At 41.2% G+C, this 17778-nt stretch overlaps 1 long non-coding RNA gene across 1 annotated transcript in view; it reads right to left on the bottom strand.

The window, feature by feature from the left end:
* Positions 1–15306: 15306 nt before the first annotated feature.
* Positions 15307–17778, bottom strand: part of LOC120753189 (uncharacterized) — a 120531-nt gene continuing 118059 nt past the window's right edge. Inside the window, exons 2-3 of the long non-coding RNA XR_009207854.1 lie at positions 17215–17350; positions 15307–15457 (exon numbers count right to left, since the gene is read on the bottom strand). This is a non-coding gene — a long non-coding RNA (uncharacterized LOC120753189). The remainder of the gene's footprint in view (positions 15458–17214; positions 17351–17778) is intronic.

Here is a 17778-nt window from a genome sequence, read left to right as displayed (position 1 = left end):
CCCTGCCTTCCTTTATATAGCTGAAACTGCTACACACCTGTGAATATTAATTTTTCTTTTTGTTTTAAAGGACAAGAGGAGATGGAGGATTCTAGTTTTAGGCTTTAGACCTAAACACTTTTGACCTGATTTTTTTTCTTCAAATTTCCCTTTACTTTGAAAAGAATTAATTTGTAAACAATTATTTGTAAGCCTTTTGAGCTCTTCAGATGATAAGATGGTAGAAAAATACAGGACATTATAATCTTTTTAATCTTCTTTTTGCTAGCATCACTATAACTCATTCTGTTCCTCTACATTTTTCCACAAATACTGCCAACGAAGGAATGATATTGCCAAGGAATCACACTGCCAGAGAGTGTTTCTAAAGTCAAGGGGCACATTTTCTTCTGAGTTCTTTTTTTGATGTGAATGCATTGTCATTCTAGTTTCCAAGCATTTCCAAGCTAATGGCTCCTTCATCTGCTGACATTTGAGCTGATTAGGTCAGGGTGAAAATAAAGGGACTTTGCCATAATGTATGTGGAACACATTGTATGTAGAACTCTCCAAACAGCTTTCACCTAGCATTCATCATGTCCCAAATGGATTCTTTTGGGTTATTGTAACAGGATGGTTATTAGCTGAGTTATAACATGTTCTCCATAAGCATTGTTTGGAACTGAGCATACAGGCTTTTAAAAAAATGTGGGGTTGGTGTTTTTTTTTTTTTTTTTTTTTTTTTGGTTTTTTTTTTTTTTTTTTTTTTTGGGGGGGGGGTGGGGGGATAAAACTCTACGCTGGATTTTGTTGTTAATAACTGCAGTTTAGATTTTTTGTTTTGTTTTGTTTTGTTTTGTTTTGTTTTTTCCCCTGCAGATGTATCCATTCTCAATAGAGGGCAGTAGAGGATGAAAATGTAACTCTTGGCCTATTCACTTTGTTGCATTCACATCAATTCTCTAATATTCTTTTAACTGGCTTTAAAATGGACCCTTTCATCTTGAAAAAGAAGGAAGCAAGAGTGTTCTCCATCTGGGAGACATTCTCCCAACACCCAGATGTTCGTGTCCTTCTGTACAATTTACTCAATCAATGCATCCAGTTGTGCTGGACGGATGGGAGAGTGAAAACATGGGAAGAAGGGAATAAGGCTTTCCTTGAAGGGAAAACTCACTAGTCCTGTGCCTTCATGAGGAAAAAATCCTATCATTGCTCCATGTCTGTAGTCTACTAGTGCATAGTAAGCCTGGGAAACAATGCTGAATTCTCTCAGTGAAAACCTGTGAAAAGGTAGAAACTTCCCTTGCACGTGTCAGTGTAATTATTCTGCCACAAACAGTGGCAGACTGAACTACCCAGAGGTTTTCCTTACAGCTGGTGAGCTGTGCTGGCTTCAGCCCCAGCTGTGCAAGCCAGGTACCCCAGCTGGGTGCTGGGAGGAGCTGGCACTGCCCCTGGCGAGCAGGCAGGAGCCTTCAGCCTTGGCAGAGTGGCTGCTGTGCTCAGGGCAGGGAGAAAAAGTGTTGAGATGGGGCTGTGAAAGGAAGCCAAAGCCTGACAGAAGGAACAGCTGGGGCACAGCCAAGGTGGGAAAGGCCACGGTGGAGCAATAGCGGGGCAGAGTTCTGAGCAGCCCTTTGGATGTATTGAAGTCTAGACTAAATACCATAGTGGAGACTCTGCCTTTTGCCCAAATCCACAAGCACCTCTGTGGGGTGTCCTTGGCAGAAGTTAGGCTGTCTTGGATACAAGGCTAGGACTATACATATGCTTAATTGATTTATGATGCATGTCACAATAGCCTAATCCTGTTCCAAGGGTTAAAAATAGCACACTCTTTTCCACAACATTCACTGTGAAAAGGAGTGAGTCTACCTTTTAGCATCTCCCATTCATGGATATGTTTGCCATCCCAATGCCCTCTTCTCCATTTTGCAGCTTGTTCCCTCATATTCATCCCTGCCTTGCAGGGCCCTTCCCATCACTGCATTCTCAGATCTGCTGCTTCTCTTAGTTCTGACATGTGCAGCTCCAGTGCTGACAGCACATCATCCTTTCTGTACTGTCATCATGTCATGCCTGATCTATCATCCCTGACCATCCACCTCTGCTAGATCCCCATCATTCATACTTAGCCTCCTAGGTCTTCTTAACCAGCAATGGTAATAAAAGCTTGTCAGTGACCAGGTAAGTTATTGCATATTATAGCTCTCTGACTATTCTTGTTCCGGTGCAGAATGGCAGACAGTGCCTGAGGTCATCCATGGTGAGACCTCAGTGAAGTCTGTGTATTCAGGTTTATTTTTCCCAGTATTTACTGAGAAATGCAGCAAGTCTACCCCAACTGACAATAAAAAGAAGAGAAGGACAGAAAAGAGGAGACTGTAGTGAATTTGGATAGGGAAGTTCAAAGAATTTGAGGTTTTGAGGGAGAGGTCTGTTTGGTTCAGAACATATTACAAAGAAGTCACAAATGTTGGATCAGAACTCAGTTTAGAGGCAGATTGTGAAAGGCCTTTGGAAGATTCATAAGAAAGAGAGGGAAAGGCTTGCCTCAAAAAGACGAGGAAGCGAATGCCTGTGTAGAAGATTTTCCAGTGGAATCTGGCAGCTATATAATGTGGAATAGAGAGCAAGTCCTAATCCTCCAAATCTTTCACAGCAGTAACCAGCTGGGCATCTTTCCATAAAAGGCAAACAAACACAAACGGAAAGGCAAAGCCACCGCTCAGTGAACAATTTTTGGACAGGTATTTGCATGCATCAGCCAGAATTCTACCAGTGCTCTTTTTCTATTATATCCTGTACCAAACTTAAATGGGCTGCACTTTGAAAAAAGAAAAGCGACAATCTTTTCCTAAATAGCTCACTTTTCTGTAAATGCCAATATGAAGATGGCCAGAAGGTTCACTAGGGAGGGAAGCAAGATGCTGCTGTCTTCCCAGTCCCCAGTGGCTGAGCTCCTCTGCCTTATAGCTACGCTGCTGCAGCAGATCTGTTCAAAGCTGAAGAAGTCCCACTGGTGATGCTGGTACTCTTGGGTCCCAGCGATGAGAGTTGCCTGCTGCGGATGCATCAGTGCAGCTGGCTCAATAGCACATTTTCCCGGGAGGTGCTAAGACTGGTTGGGACAGTAAATAATTAGCTTTCCTGCCTTTGGCTATAGAAATGATTATGAATTTTTAAGCAATGAAAGTGATTGAAGAAATGTCTGTTTGCTTTCTCTTAGCTGTGTTGCAAAGTTTAGCTTCAAGAAGGAAAATACCCTCAGAGGAGGCTGACAGACAAGGTGGGAAAATATAAAGATGCTAAGAGGTCAGAAGAAATTCAGTGAGTATTAAAAGCTTGGGGAGAATGTCCTCATAAAGGGGGATGACTTTCATAACAAAGGAATTATCTTTCTTATTCAGTCCTTCCTTTATCTGATAACAGGCTATTCCCTGAGAAAGTTGGCTCCTGGGAAGACAGTTTCAAGCAGAAGCTGAACATGAAAGTTCATTTTTTGGCAGAAGTTATTTTCTCTTTAATTTATTTATTTTTGTAAATTTATCCTAGTCTTTTTTTTTTTTTTTTTTTTTTTTTTTTTTTTTTTTTTTTTTTTAATTAACAGGATGCTGAAAGATACTGAAGAGAGAAGTTGCACTATTAAGACACATAGGATTTAATCTCAGAAGTATACTACCTCCCCCATGGCCTGCTCAAGGCTGCCTGCTTATGCCTCCTCTGCGGATGGCTGTTCTGCCTCCAGGACTCTTGTCCTCTCTGGCAGACTGGCAGTAAGGGGTCCCCTGATGCCACATTTTGCAAGCTTGGCTCTTGATCAACCTACTTGGCACAGCAATGAACCTGGAGGTGCTTCATGTTTTGCACACAATGCCTCACACTTGTTAACTTTATGTCTTGCCTTGTCAAGTGAAATCAATATTGATAATAATAAATCCATTAGCGATTAATTATACATGAATTATCATTCCCTGAAAAATACTTTGAAGGCAAAAAATACAGTAAGACATTTTCTAAAGGTTCCCTGCTCACCTCCCCTGTTGCATAAATGTTTTCTAATGGTTTTAAAACCCTTACTAAAACATTCTGGGTTTTCACCTGTTCCTCCACTTTGCGCTTGGCCCAGCAGCTGCCTGGGTCAGACGGCACCTTTCCCCAGATGATTTTAATTCCACTGTTATTCGGGCACAGCAAACACCACACTCTGTCTGTCCTTGTGAACAGGGCTACAAATCTGACCACACCAACACAGTGGTGGTTGGTGCACGCTGACAAACCTGATACCATAACATCACATCAATGTGCCTTGAAAACTTCCTCAGGGTGGCAGTGAGGACCCAGAACAAATTCCCTGAGGTGTGATACCTAAAACATGCAACTCTATTATGCCACCATTGCACCATGAACCATTTTCCCTACAGGAAAGGCTGGATTGGTTGTGATCGAAGACTGGGGACTTTTTTCAAACCAGTGGGAGAAGCTGAATGAGGCTCCTCCAAGCCCTTTGAGCAGGAGACCAAAGCGTATTTTACATCTTAGGAAGGAAAGTTAAGAGGATGAACAAAGAGGAAAGAATGGGAGCTTCTGCTAAACAGAGTAGCTGTATGGCTTTAAAAACTCTTCCCAGAAAAGCTGACACAAGAAAGACTTAATTTCTTTCTGTTCAAGTGACACCAGGGTGACTGGAGTTACCAGTTAGAAAAAGCAACTACACGTCTACCCAGCTCAAATATTTTCCCTTCAAAGTCCTTCATAAATTCATAAAGCTGGAAGTCTTGGAAGGAATCTCCTGCAGTCATTTTGTCCTATACCTTCCCCTGAGTCAGAATAAAGTTTAGCCACCTCCTCCCTATAAGGTGTTGGTGTAACCTGTTCTCAAATCTGCCAATTAAAGGGCTCGATATCCAGACAAAACCTAGTTCCCAAAGCATAGCTTAACTTTTTTTTCTTGCAAATGATGTTGATTTATTTTTATCCTTCTCACAGTGGCCATGGAAAACAAATGATGGCTGTCCTCTCTAAAGCAATTGTTTACATATTGAAAAACTCATACGTTTTCCCCCATAGTCTTTTTCCTCTAGACTAAACAAACCCAGTTTCTTTAACATTTCCTCATCACTCATGTTTTATAAAGCTTTTATCATTCCTGTTCTTTCTTCTGGACAGTCTCCAATTCATCTGCATCCTTAACTCTGCTGGGCCCTGCCTGACAATCTGTTGCTAAGAAAAATGCCACACTTCTGAGTGAGATGCTAGAGATCTGTTTCCAGATTTAGCATTTTTCCACGGTAGATGTAAGCATTTTAGTTTCTGTTAGTACTGATAAATATACATATATGTATACATATATAATAAAACAAAACAACACAAAGTCTCACATTCTTGAAGGTGATTTGTCAGTTTTGCACTTCAGTGGCTCCTGTCTTTATAAAACACTTAGATGTGTTCCATGGCACTTTCTCCACCCAGCAGCATGGCTACTGAGACAATCAGAGACCATGCACTCAGCAGCCCTTGTAGAAGAGCCTCTTACAAGGCAATGTAATTAAAGTCAGCATTTGAAGCACTTCAAATACTCAAAAAACCTACCCACCCTCAAACAGAGGCAAAATCAAAGAGCCTGTCATGGAAAGAAACCCAGCAACCCTGAAGGCATGAGCAACCAACCTAAAGAAATTACATGCCAACAGAGGGAAATAGGGGAGGAACTAATGGCATCAACAGTTGGAAAACAAATTCAGGAGACTTCAAAAAGGGAGTAACTGGACTACCAAATTACATGTTTTGTAAGTATTTGGGATAAGGAGGAACGTGTGTGGTTAGAGTGTCCAGGCTTGGTTTAATCCTGACCATGGAAAACATTAGGTGTTTCCTCCTTGGTATCAGTCATCACTACCAGCAAACACTAGTGTAGTTTTGAGTGGGCCCACACTCACACTCAAATCAGAAACATGCTATTATCTTCTTGCTAAGCTTAAAAAAGGGATTGTGCACTCAAAAGCCCATTTGTTTTCTAGATCGGTATCAGCTGCAAACCTCATCACATCAATATCCTTAAGATGTTGTAGCTGCCGTCATGGAGTTTGCAACTTCTGCTGGTAGCTTGTTTACTCAAGAGGAGCACACAACTCAAGAGCAGTCTCATTTCCAAAGACTTCTTTTTCTTCCATGGGCTGACTGAAGTTGCACAAAATTCTCAACAAAATACTGAGTAGGCAACTCATATCTGATTTGAACTCTTTATCAAAAACACCTCCTTGACTTCCTCTTCCAGGAAAATTCATGATCCCTCCACATAAATTCAGGGATCTGTTCACTAAGCTAAGCAACACCTTTATCACCCATACTATGGCTTCTTCAGTATTTTTAATAACTTTAGAAGAGAAGCACAAATTCCACACTGTCTACATAATGAAGTTCTTTTAAATGGTAGAACTGGGAGCAACTCATCCTAAGGGTGAAACCAAATAAATATAATTTGGTGCAATTAATTTAGCAAGCTTTCAGCCTGATGATGCTTATTTAACCAATGTGGATGAAAGCAAAATTTCCCCACGGCCCCTTCTAAACACCTCAACTAAGAAAATAAGCATAAGTGTGGTAAAGAGCACGTTGTTACCCCAAGGGACCAGAGAAAGTGCAACAACAGAGTGCCTCATACAGAAGGGGGAGTGTTAAGCATGTTAAACCAAACATTTCTTTCCCTTTCCTTTGGGATAAAACTATTTCCCATGGAAACTAAGGCTGTGCCCCTACATGTGTAGCCCAGGGAGAGATGCTTTGATGTGAAAGAGAATCCTGGTAAAGTACCGGATGCAGAAGCCAATGTGGAAATAGGAGGGACTTCCAGAAGCAGGAAAAAGCATTGTCCCAGAGGGGCTTCCATCACCCCCCTAGGTCATCACTCAGACTGTCTGGCTAGTTTCCTCCTGACAGTCACTTTGCTGTAAGGAAAGTCTTGTCTCAGACATGGGGCAAAAGATTATAACTTTTCCTTTACTTTAGATGGTTAAATGAATGTGAGATTTTACGGCATAATCTAGATATAAAAAAAAACTAAAGTGAAAATGTCACAAATTATAAACCAAACACTACTTTTAAGTGTACCACAGAAAACTTGGAGAAACCATGAGAACTTTAGAAAAGTAGAAGTGTTACAAATTTCATTTATTTTAGGGAAAAAAGAGAGTGATTTAATTCTGTAAAATTTTAGGAATAATACAAAGAAATTAATATGCAAATTAGCATGAAAGTCTTACAAGTGTGTACGCTCATATGCTTTTGGAGCTATATGGTCTATATGAAGGGAATGTGCACATAGTGTGCAGATGATTTGCTTTAGGTTATTTGTCTCCAAGGCAGATTGTGTGGGGGATCTGCATGTAAACACTTGCCTGGTATTGCAGGACTCACAGCCCAAGAGGAGCCTGTTCTAGAGATAAAAAGCTCTATGCTGATTCTCCCATGTAACTCTTTAAAGAGCCAAACATTATTCTCTGCTTTCTTCACCTGTCACTGAAGTGAGTGCTGGTATGGCCATAGCTCCACCAGTGAGCTTAAACAGAGAGCTCTGCTAGTGCTACCACATGACACAGAAGGAACAGAAATCCTCCTGCATGCCCATGAGCGGATTATGGTCACACGTAGAATCTGTTCAGCAGCAGCAAAAGAGAGAATGAACCATGATAACTTGTTATTATACAATAAATCCCTCTTCACCCTCCAAGTTTTCACCGTTGTCAAGGTTCTTGTGGATGCTGGTTGTGAAACAGCTGATGGGAAACTGAAGTATCATTTGATCAGAAGACCTTATCTAGGTACATGGGCCGCATCTGAGCAAACAGCCCTGTGATGGCAGTGGTCGAGGTTTGTTCCTGTAAGTATTTCAGCACTCACAGGCAATTAACTACATTAATTAACTACTACATCATACATGCTCTGGCTCATACTGACACATCCAGTGTGATTTCTGTGACAAGGACTTTATCAGTTCTCCCTCCCAGAGTAAAGTCTGGCACCTTGCTTTGCATTCAGATTAATGCATTTGTTTTACCTACTTAAATGAATTTGCTGAATTATTTCTTTGGTGATTTGAGAGGACTTCATACTGGTGGCTTTGAGGCTAAAAAATGAGGTGCATTTATCACCAAGTTTGCACTTGGTGCCTACCTCACATAAATTAGGGTTCACTAGCTATCTTCATCATTGAACATTGACTGTCTACTAAATAGTTTATTGCTTTACCCCATGTTCTTAAAGATAAATAGAATATTGGCATATGGATCTCTAAGCAACATATCTGCCTAAAGATATGGGGAGCTGAAAGAGGTCAGAATTTCTGAAAATTGAGCCACAGGATCAACGTCACAAATAAATCTTTGTGGTCACAGCTAAATCTGATGTCCCATTTACCACTCAAAGTTCTTTGAAATAAGACCAGAGCCAGAAGAAACTCCAAGCCCTTCTGTGCAAGGACTGGTTTCCTCTCTCTATATAGTGGGAGTAAGAGTATTTTACTCTTATATAGGGAGCCCTGAGGTATATTTAATTAATGCTCATTATGAACTCTGAGAGGAGGTTGAGACATAAACATTATTATAGCTTCAAAGCCTGTGGGGATCACTCAGGTTTTACTCTTATGCTGGCAGAGTTCTTACTGACCTCCGGACAAACCAAATATGTGGAACAAAGTGTTTAGAATTTGGCCCATAATGTACCTGTCTCTCTCCTGGGCTGGACTTGGCTCTAATCCATCCTACATTCTTTGAGTCTCACCTATTCATTGACTAAAGCATCAAGAGCCTTCCAAGGTGTTGCTCCACAAGCAATTGTTCTCATTCAAACATTGCTCACTATCAAACAGTCTAATCCTATTAATAATAACTTTAAAGAGACCAGAGAAAGAGGAGACAAGAAGTAGATTCACTTTAATAAGGTTTTTCTTTCACCCAAATTTTATGTTCCTTTCTTTTATCTTTTTATCAAGGCAACTGTATTCTGAAAAGCCTGAGGGTACAATAAACAACAGAAGGTGATGCAATGGCTGCTCGTTATTGCTAGATGGGTGAATCATCCTGCTGGCTGTTATCTGCATTATTGGATCAGATCACTCGAGGGCTGCACTGAACACGGGCCACAAAATGTAACACTGCATTAATATCATGATGTGACACGTCAGTCTCTTTATTTCTAGATGAGTTTCCTTTCAATTGCACATAGATAAAATCACAGGAAAGGGTGCCCATGGGATATATTAAAGATTATACCTGGGCCTTATTTTTAACAAAGCTCAGCTGGTACTGACTGGCCAAATCCAGCAACCTGTGCTAACACCGGCGAGCAGCTGTTCATGCAAAAAATTCCATTGTTTCATCAGGGCATCTCAAGCAAGCAACTGCTCCCTTTTCAGAATTAGTACTGAGGTTTTTCCCTACCCCACCCAGCTGTTTTACACAAAATGCCACATCCTACTTAGTTTTTATGGTATACCAGGGTACTTTTTTTTTTTCCCCCTTAGGTTTTATGAACATTGTACTACTGGGACTAAACTGAGAGTGAAATGTTTCCACAAGCAATACACGAGCATCAAAAAATGCCAGTATAAACATATTTTACCAAAACAAAAGTTACTTCTTTTATCTTTCTCACACATGATGCCTAATCAACATGGAGACCTCCATAATTAAGATCCTAAAACCTGCCTTGCCTGGCAGAAGAGGCTGTTCTGTGTGTTTGTACCTGAGGTCCTCTAACCAAATGACTTTACTTTGATGTAAAAATTCTAACTTTTGGTGTTAACTACACAATTTAGCTGCTGTGATATGTTTTTGGTTTGGGTATTTAATTATACGACCTATTGTCTTACATCTGGAGTCCATGAAAACACTTGAGGTCCTGCAGGAAACAGGCACAGAGGCAGCAAAGAAAATTTGTGACTTTAGGAAGTGCCTCTGCCGAGCTGTCTCAAGTCAGCCTCTGCAAACCAGATCTTGTTTACCCCACAGTATTTTGTGGTATTTTTTCCCCTTTGTTTCTTGCGAGTCTTTGTGCGGTTTTTCCCAGTCCGGCGCTTTCAGGGTTTGAACTAACAACTGCAGTACCATCGGCTGTCCCCTGGGAGAGGGATGTGGTACTGCATGGCTGTAATCAGACCACGGAGTGCCTAGAGCAGAAAGAGAGGTTTACACTTCGTGCTGAGCTGTCTGTGAAGAATGAGAAATCAGGGCAGCACGGACTTAATGAATTTATAGTATCGCTTAGAGACAAGACCCACTGCACTGTCCACTGTTCACCTAAGGACATTTTCCCTCTGCACCAGGGAAGAGATTTGTAACAGCAGAGGTGTCTAAAAGGCCTTGTTAATCATGTCACCAGTGAAGGAAATTAAGATGACGCTCATAGTTGCCTGGCTCAAACCAGCCATGCAGTGGTGGAGCAAGGCAGGGCCACAGCCCTAGGGCTGCAGCCACCTAAAGCAGTCCAGCAGCCCACAGGTAAATGGCATGGCTGTCCCAGCTCTGCCAGGTGTCCCCATGCAGGGACTGCATAAAAGCCCAGGATGGGGTTAGGACTGGTTTCTTGAAGCTCTGTTGGCCAGCCTTTCCCTCCCTGTGAATAACATATCCCTAAAGGAGCAACACAAATTCATGGAATCATGCAAGCATTTAGTTTGGAAGACACCTTAAAGATCATCAGGTCCAAACACTGACCGAGCACTGCCAAATACACCACTAAACCATGATTCTATGTCTGTAAAATCCCTCCAGGAATGGTGACTCCACCACTGCTCTGGGCAGCCTGTTCCAATGTTTCCTTACTCTGACTACAAGAAATACGCAAGTTAACATCAATACTAGTGAGTCCCCTATTTTTGTTGCTAAACTCAGTACACATTTCCACAGCTGCTTGGATTTTGCTGTGTAAGGCATTGTCCACCAGCTCCCCAGCCTCCTTTCTTCACCCCTTCTCGCACCACTAAGAGCTCACAACCACGGCCAACAGGACCAATACATATTTCACTTATTCATATTTTACTGCCAAGGGCAATTTAGGCTCCCTTCCAGTTTTGTTCTACCAGATTAAATGAAGTCAAGCTCCCACAACAAATACAAAGTGGTGGGGGGCTGAATACACACCTCAAATCATCCAGAAGAAAGTCACCACTCCAGATATCACCCTCTATTAAGCTGACCCCACCATAAGAGATAAAATGTCCCTGAGCAATTACGGACACATTCCTCTTGCACCTTCACCTAGAACAAGGCAGAGCTGGGGATGCAGGCAGGGCCCTGCCCAGCCCCACAGAGCTCTGGTCCCACCATACCACACCCCCAGACAGGCCCAATGGCCACCTCAAGCAAAGGACAGAAGCAAGGCCAGAGCGAAGCTCTGCCATGATACAGTGACCATCTTCATCTGGATGGTACAACATAAACTATATTTGGTGGCCAGAATGTGGCCCTGTGTGCCTGTCACCTGAGCTCCTTTCAGCTGCATGTTTTGAAGTCAAATTTGCCTTTTACATTTTGTTTTGATGTCCAGCAGAGAAAGAAACTTCTCAAAGGTAAGTCCTTTCTCCCCTTTGTCATTTACATTTCTCACTCTCTTTTGCTTTAAAAGATTTACAAGGGTGGCAATGAATGCTTACGCATTAGAAACATTAGAGGCAAGCCACTAAGTTTTTACAAAAAAACCCAGACAGAGACGCTGTGATTTTTTTAAAGCTATGTTTTCTCTATAAAGGAGTGCATCCAAGATGAAAGAAGTAACTGTTATTGTAAGGTGTTCTCCATTTTGAATCCAGAGAGTACAGGAAGCTGAGCGGTCTCTTTGTTCATCCAGCTACTGCTGCTGCTGGAGACAAAGCAAGTCACCCGTCTAGTCCTCAAACTAGACAAACATAGTCTTATGTTGATTTTGCTTTTCTTAGACAAAAGCTTTTCTAATGGGTGGGGTCAGTCAACAAGGATGGAGGAAGAGGGATTTGTGGTTACAGCTGAACTGCCTTCTGTGTGCTCTTGGTCAGCTTTCATCTCCTTCATTGCTGTGAACATTCGGCTATGGCAAAATCAGTCCAGAGAGAGACAGAGGTAAGGAAATCCCAGAATAATGCCAACATCCTGGGAGAAACCTTGCCCATGAGGATAGGGAACAGCAAGAACCCCTGACCTGATACACCATCCAGTCTCTCCAGCTGCAGGGTATTTGGCTTCAGTTAAATACAAAAGAGATATTGATGGTGGTTCCCCTTCCCTCTACATTTTTATGAAATTTCATATGGAAATTCCGGCACCGCTGAACATCTCTATGCCTGGGAAAAATTTTTTTGTAAGTGGTCTGAAGGTTTTGACCTTATTAATTCTCAAGAGTTCAAAGGTTAATAAAGATTTCAACCTATGATAATTTTCAATCATTTCTAAAGAATCACAGGTTGAAAATCTTCTGGAAGAAAACTTGAGAAAGAAGATTTGGTAGCAATTTGAGAAAATGAGTGGATTTCACTTACTCAGAACAATCATATGCTACAGAGGTTTTTTTCTACACTTCAGCATTTTTTACATGTACTTGAAAAATACAGTAGAATGAAGCGTACAAATTACATTGTATTTACATTAAATAGATGTTGTGTGGTAGGCAAAAACAATAATAATAAAAAAGCCAAAATAGGAATGAGGCAAGTTAATTGCACGACAAGAAAAGACAGGAAAGTCCCATGAAAACAGAAGAAATGCAATGCTTTCCCTGCACTCTCTGACCTGAGTCCGGAGATGTGTTAACAGCACACACCACAGCCTGAGGCAGAAAAATGTGATGTGGTTGACAAAACTGTGGCATGACTAAAGACAGAGCATGTGAATTGTATTTATGTACTAGTCTCTGAAGTGGAGAGCATATCGTCAAGCAGCCTGAGGGAGCTGTATCATATGTAGTTCTGTGTGCAGCATGGTATAGCTGTATCCCATTAAGATGCTAGTAATGGAATATATTAAATATCCTCTTGAAGGCTAAGGGTCCAATCCTCCCGCACTGAAATCAATACAATTTTTGCAATTTATTTTTAATGGGAAGAGAATCAAACCCTTTCAACTGCTACTCCTCTGAAGGATTCACACGCAGACACAGCAACCAGTAGAACTAACTCTGTGTTAGTTAGCTGTGTGTTTTGCACTCCCAAAAATGCCCATCCATGGTCATATCACAATGACTAAGGGTAGGCTTGTCTGGTGACAGGTCTCTAACTGCTCTGCCTGGATCCCACCCAAAAGCCAAGAGATGCATTCACAGAGCAAAAGCTGTTGGAAGCTCTCTTTCAGAGCAAGTAGACCAGCCTAAAGCACAGAAATTTGTTTTCTGATTGTAGTATACACCTAGATGTATCCTAAAAGATAGTAGCATTTTATAGTCTGCTGTTACACAAGCCATCACGTGTTATCTTCATTCACTCCCTCCACAACATTTTTTCTTTTCTTTTTTTTTAATCATCTTCATAACTCACCTCCAGCTAAATAACTTTTGTGTATGATTCTGTTTCAAGATCTCTCAGGAAATACACAGAGCCAGAGAAATAATCAGAGTTTAGTATGCTGGCTTCCTGTTCTGTTTCTTGAGGAGAACAGGCTGGGTCCTGTTCTGCCTTCCCCTGGGGAAACAGAGAGGACTGCTGATGGTGGTGGAGCTAAATGAAGGTAAAACTTCAAAACCGAAGAAAAACTGATTCTTAGGGGATTCTGGGCTAAAACTATGGGGCACATTTTTAAAAAGCCAGATGTTGGCTTACAGAAAAATTTCCTTTAAGTGCAATACACAGTTAAGTTTTCCATTTGAAATGAACTTGAAAATAAAACTCAATGCGTTCTGAAGGCTCAAAAGTCCTGTTGGTATATTAGGAAAATGCCGTTAAGATAAAAAACATCCCACAATGTGAGTATGTGTGGAGGCTCATAGCCAAGTACTGGAGGTGGTCCTCTTCACTGATGGTGGTGTCCTACATCGTAGGTTCCAAAAGAGAGGCTCAGGAAGAAGCCAGCTCTGGATCCTGGAGGGTTTAGACCTCAGTGTCCCCTTGGGAGAGTGCTGCAGCAGAGCACACAGCTTCTGGCCACAGCACAGCAGGAGGGCTGTGCTGGGTGATAAATGGTCTTGCTGCAGTGCTCCATCAACATCACCAGCTGTGTACAAGTGAAGCAGGATGAATTTCTCTTGAAGGCCACAGTAACAGATTTTAGGTGATTGCTTGTTAATTTCATTCCCTTAACCAACACAAGAGTAGCCCATAAAGGTGAAGCCACTCTGAAATTTCCATTGCACAGGCAGGCATCTTCATCTCCTTGGAAAGAGGCACTCTGAGTTTCATGAGAAGTGCTGCACAGCAGCATTGGGATCAGCCTCTTACCAAGAAATCTGTTACTTCACAGTGGCCCTGGCGTTTCTGGCTCCAACCCTTTATCTGAAGCAGAGAAGTAAACCAAAGTACCAAATTTCATACTGTTTTTGGTTTTTTTTTTCACTCGCCTCTGTTGTAAAAACCTTATGGCATTTTTCTTAACAGTTGAAGGTGCTGCATTCTCAAGAGCTTTATGAACAAGGGCAGGAAAATACAAGCAGTTCATACACTCCCTTCAAATGGAGGCAGCTTATTTTTGTTCCTGCTGATTCAAAGGACAATTTGTACAACCCCAGTGATGAGCTTCCCCTTTTTAGTTTGCCAACAGCATATACCAAGCACAGACCCAGTGTGCAACAGGGCGTGTGGAACTAAAAACCAGGACAGTACTTGAGCTGAACACTATGCGTGTATTTATGTTTATGTTTATGTTTGTGTTTGTGTTTATGTTTATACAGTAGTGTTGCTTGCTCTGTACCTCTAGGGTTCTCAGCTAGGCCTGTGGCAAGAGAGCAGGTTGCAGACAAGCCTTTTTCCTTCTTGGAGTGGAAGAAGCTTCTATGCAATAGAGGTAGAGGCAAAGTGCATCTATCTGAAAATGCCTGCCATAGCAGCATTCGTGTATGTTGTGTATAGGACTAGGATGCACAAGATCACCCGAAGGCTCGATGCACTTATTCCATCACCTTTCATACCTCTGCTTCTGGGAAAAGCAGGGAGGACTGGCAGAGCTTAGAACCTGGCTCAGGAGAGCTGAGTTAGAGCAGACCCTGGCTGGGCACAGTGCGAGCACTGCAGCTCCTTAGAGCCCACCTCCAGACCTGCTCAGAACTGTTGCTGCTGTTGGCAAGAGGCATTTCCTGACTATCTGTGGCCTGCCTCTTCCATCTTTACAAAGAACAACAAACTGCCCCATTTTTGCCACGCAGGGATAGTGAACAACCTCCTTCTTCCACAACTAGCTCCACAGACTTGGAGCTTCACTGCAAGATCTCAGACAGGGTCGTACTTCTGTGACCTGGGTGTCTTGGTCTTACTGACATTCACACTTTTGGGATACTTTCTGAGAGGTAGATATAGATATATTCCCTGTAATTCAAGCAGACACAAAACCTGTAGCATGATTCAGAGATCACAGGAAGAAATGCAGCTTAGAAGGGTTTCAAGGTTTTGAATTTTCCTCTGTGATGCATCTAAGGGCAAAATCTAGAACTTGAAATCAGAAATAGCGTGGTTTTACTAAGACATTAAACACTGAGGCCAAGAGAATGGCTGACCTGAGAGCCTGCAGTGTCATGGCAAGTCCTCAAATAACCCAAACATCAGGAAGGGATCACATATATACAAATGGCATTACAAAACATGGAGAGGTGCCCTACATTCACCAAAGGAGCAGGGTGGCCAAACCTGCAGACTGAAAATGTGCACATTCAGACTTCCTCCTTGGAGGGATAAGTGTTTCACCCACAGCTGGTGACATCATTTGGATCTTCCCAACACTGAAGTGAAATATTGTCTGAACACTCCCATATGAAAGTAAAATAATTTCTAAGCATTTTCATTTTTTCTGTATTATTAAAAATACTTTTAAATATATCCACAATAACTTGATTCCTAAGAGACAAAGTCATTCCTGAGTTATTTCTACCAGAAATGTTTATTCTAGAAACAATCCCTTTTCACCTGTAATTCTTAAATTTCTATCTTCTGAGTTATACATGTTGCTGTGAACTTCCTTAATTTAGTTGTTTGGGGCTTTTTTTAATCCATGACTCTTCTTTTCTTTTCTTTTCTTTTCTTTTCTTTTCTTTTCTTTTCTTTTCTTTTCTTTTCTTTTCTTTTCTTTTCTTTTCTTTTCTTTTCTTTTCTTTTCTTTTCTTTTCTTTTCTTTTCTTTATTTTGTTTGCATAATTTTACTTGCAGGCATTTTCTTTAGAAAAATGGGAGAATCCTCTTTTCCAAATGTGAAGTTCTGATTTTTGGCCACCTGAGAAAATGCTTTTCCTCAGTTGTGAATTACAGCTTTTACTTCCTTTTGAAATTTCTTTCTTCCAACTGATTTGGCCCAGGACTTTTTGAGAGAGAAATCATCGGTCTTCTCTCAGCATTACCACCAGGGATGGAAATACCCATGGGAAGCTTGGATTTGTCATACTGCACTAAAATAAACAGTATTCTCTAGACCACCAGGGCCAGACAGGTCCCCGGTCAGCTGGAGTTTCAACACATCTTTGAATGGTGACAGAGAGGCCACGGTCTGAAGAATATTTCATGTGGCTTCCTATACATATTACCTTTATCAGTGTAGGAAGAGAACAGATAACTCCCTCAGGCCACAAATATTTAATAAACAGCATTTTTGTCCACTACAGCTGTGGCAGTTAAAAAAAAAAAAAAAAAAAATATATATATATATATATATATAAAAAATCATGCATTCCTCCTTTTTGCCTCAAAACACTGACTGTGACCTTGATGTTTGACTTTGTGGAAAGCTGTTTGAGCTAGGACTGAGCACAGGGGGCAGGTTTCAATCTGTTAGGCTCACACACAAGAAAATTGCTCCTACCACATCAGATCTCTGGCAGCAGATACAGTATCATACCATTCTCTTTGCCTCAGTGGTTTTCTGTCTTAGTAAATCCACGCTATTTCTGATTTGAAGTTCTAGATTTTTGCCCTTAGATGCATCGCAGAGGGAAGTGAGGGAACAGAGGGTGAGTCGGACTTTGCTTCTACAAATGGAGCTTTGCAGATGACACAATGCTTACAAAGAGGCAGGAATATTGTCTTTTGATCTCAGTGGGAGGGTGGGGACAAGGAGGGGGAAATCTGATATTACTCACAAGCTGGGGAAAGTTTCAAATCTCTCACTCAGACAGGCAAAGTATTTGCTGCTGGGTTTCTGCTTTTATCCTTCTCATCATCAATATTAACTTCCGACGCCCCCTTGGTTTATTTCCTCAATGAATTTACAGTAATCTACAAAACAAGGTTTAAGATACATTGGAAATGAGTGAACTCTGTTCTTAAATTATAAACCCTATTAGAAAAAGAACAACTTCTAAAAACATTAGCTACTAAAACATATTTTACTAATATTAATTGTTCCTTTCCGTGGATAATGATTTTAAAAATCCTAGAGCAGGGCGACATTTCTGGTAGAATAACTGGGAGATTTGTTTGAGCTTGGCCAAAAACTTATGAATCAGAAAAGTTGATTTAATCAGTGAAAGCACTGGATTTAAGATATGTATTTGATAAAGCATCTGTTGCAAGAAGGATATGCCTTCTCCTTTCAGTTTAACCACAGTAGCAAATACTGTGCTGAAATCAGAAATATTGCACAGAAAATTATTACAAGAATGATAAGGATCATTCTATGCAGTTTTGTAATCTGTTGAAAGGAA

This window comes from Hirundo rustica, chromosome 5 (genome assembly GCF_015227805.2).
Source record: "Hirundo rustica isolate bHirRus1 chromosome 5, bHirRus1.pri.v3, whole genome shotgun sequence".
NCBI classification, from domain to species: domain Eukaryota; kingdom Metazoa; phylum Chordata; class Aves; order Passeriformes; family Hirundinidae; genus Hirundo; species Hirundo rustica.
The sequence above is the reverse complement of the archived record's forward strand: the minus strand, read 5'-3'. Positions and strand labels throughout refer to the sequence as shown.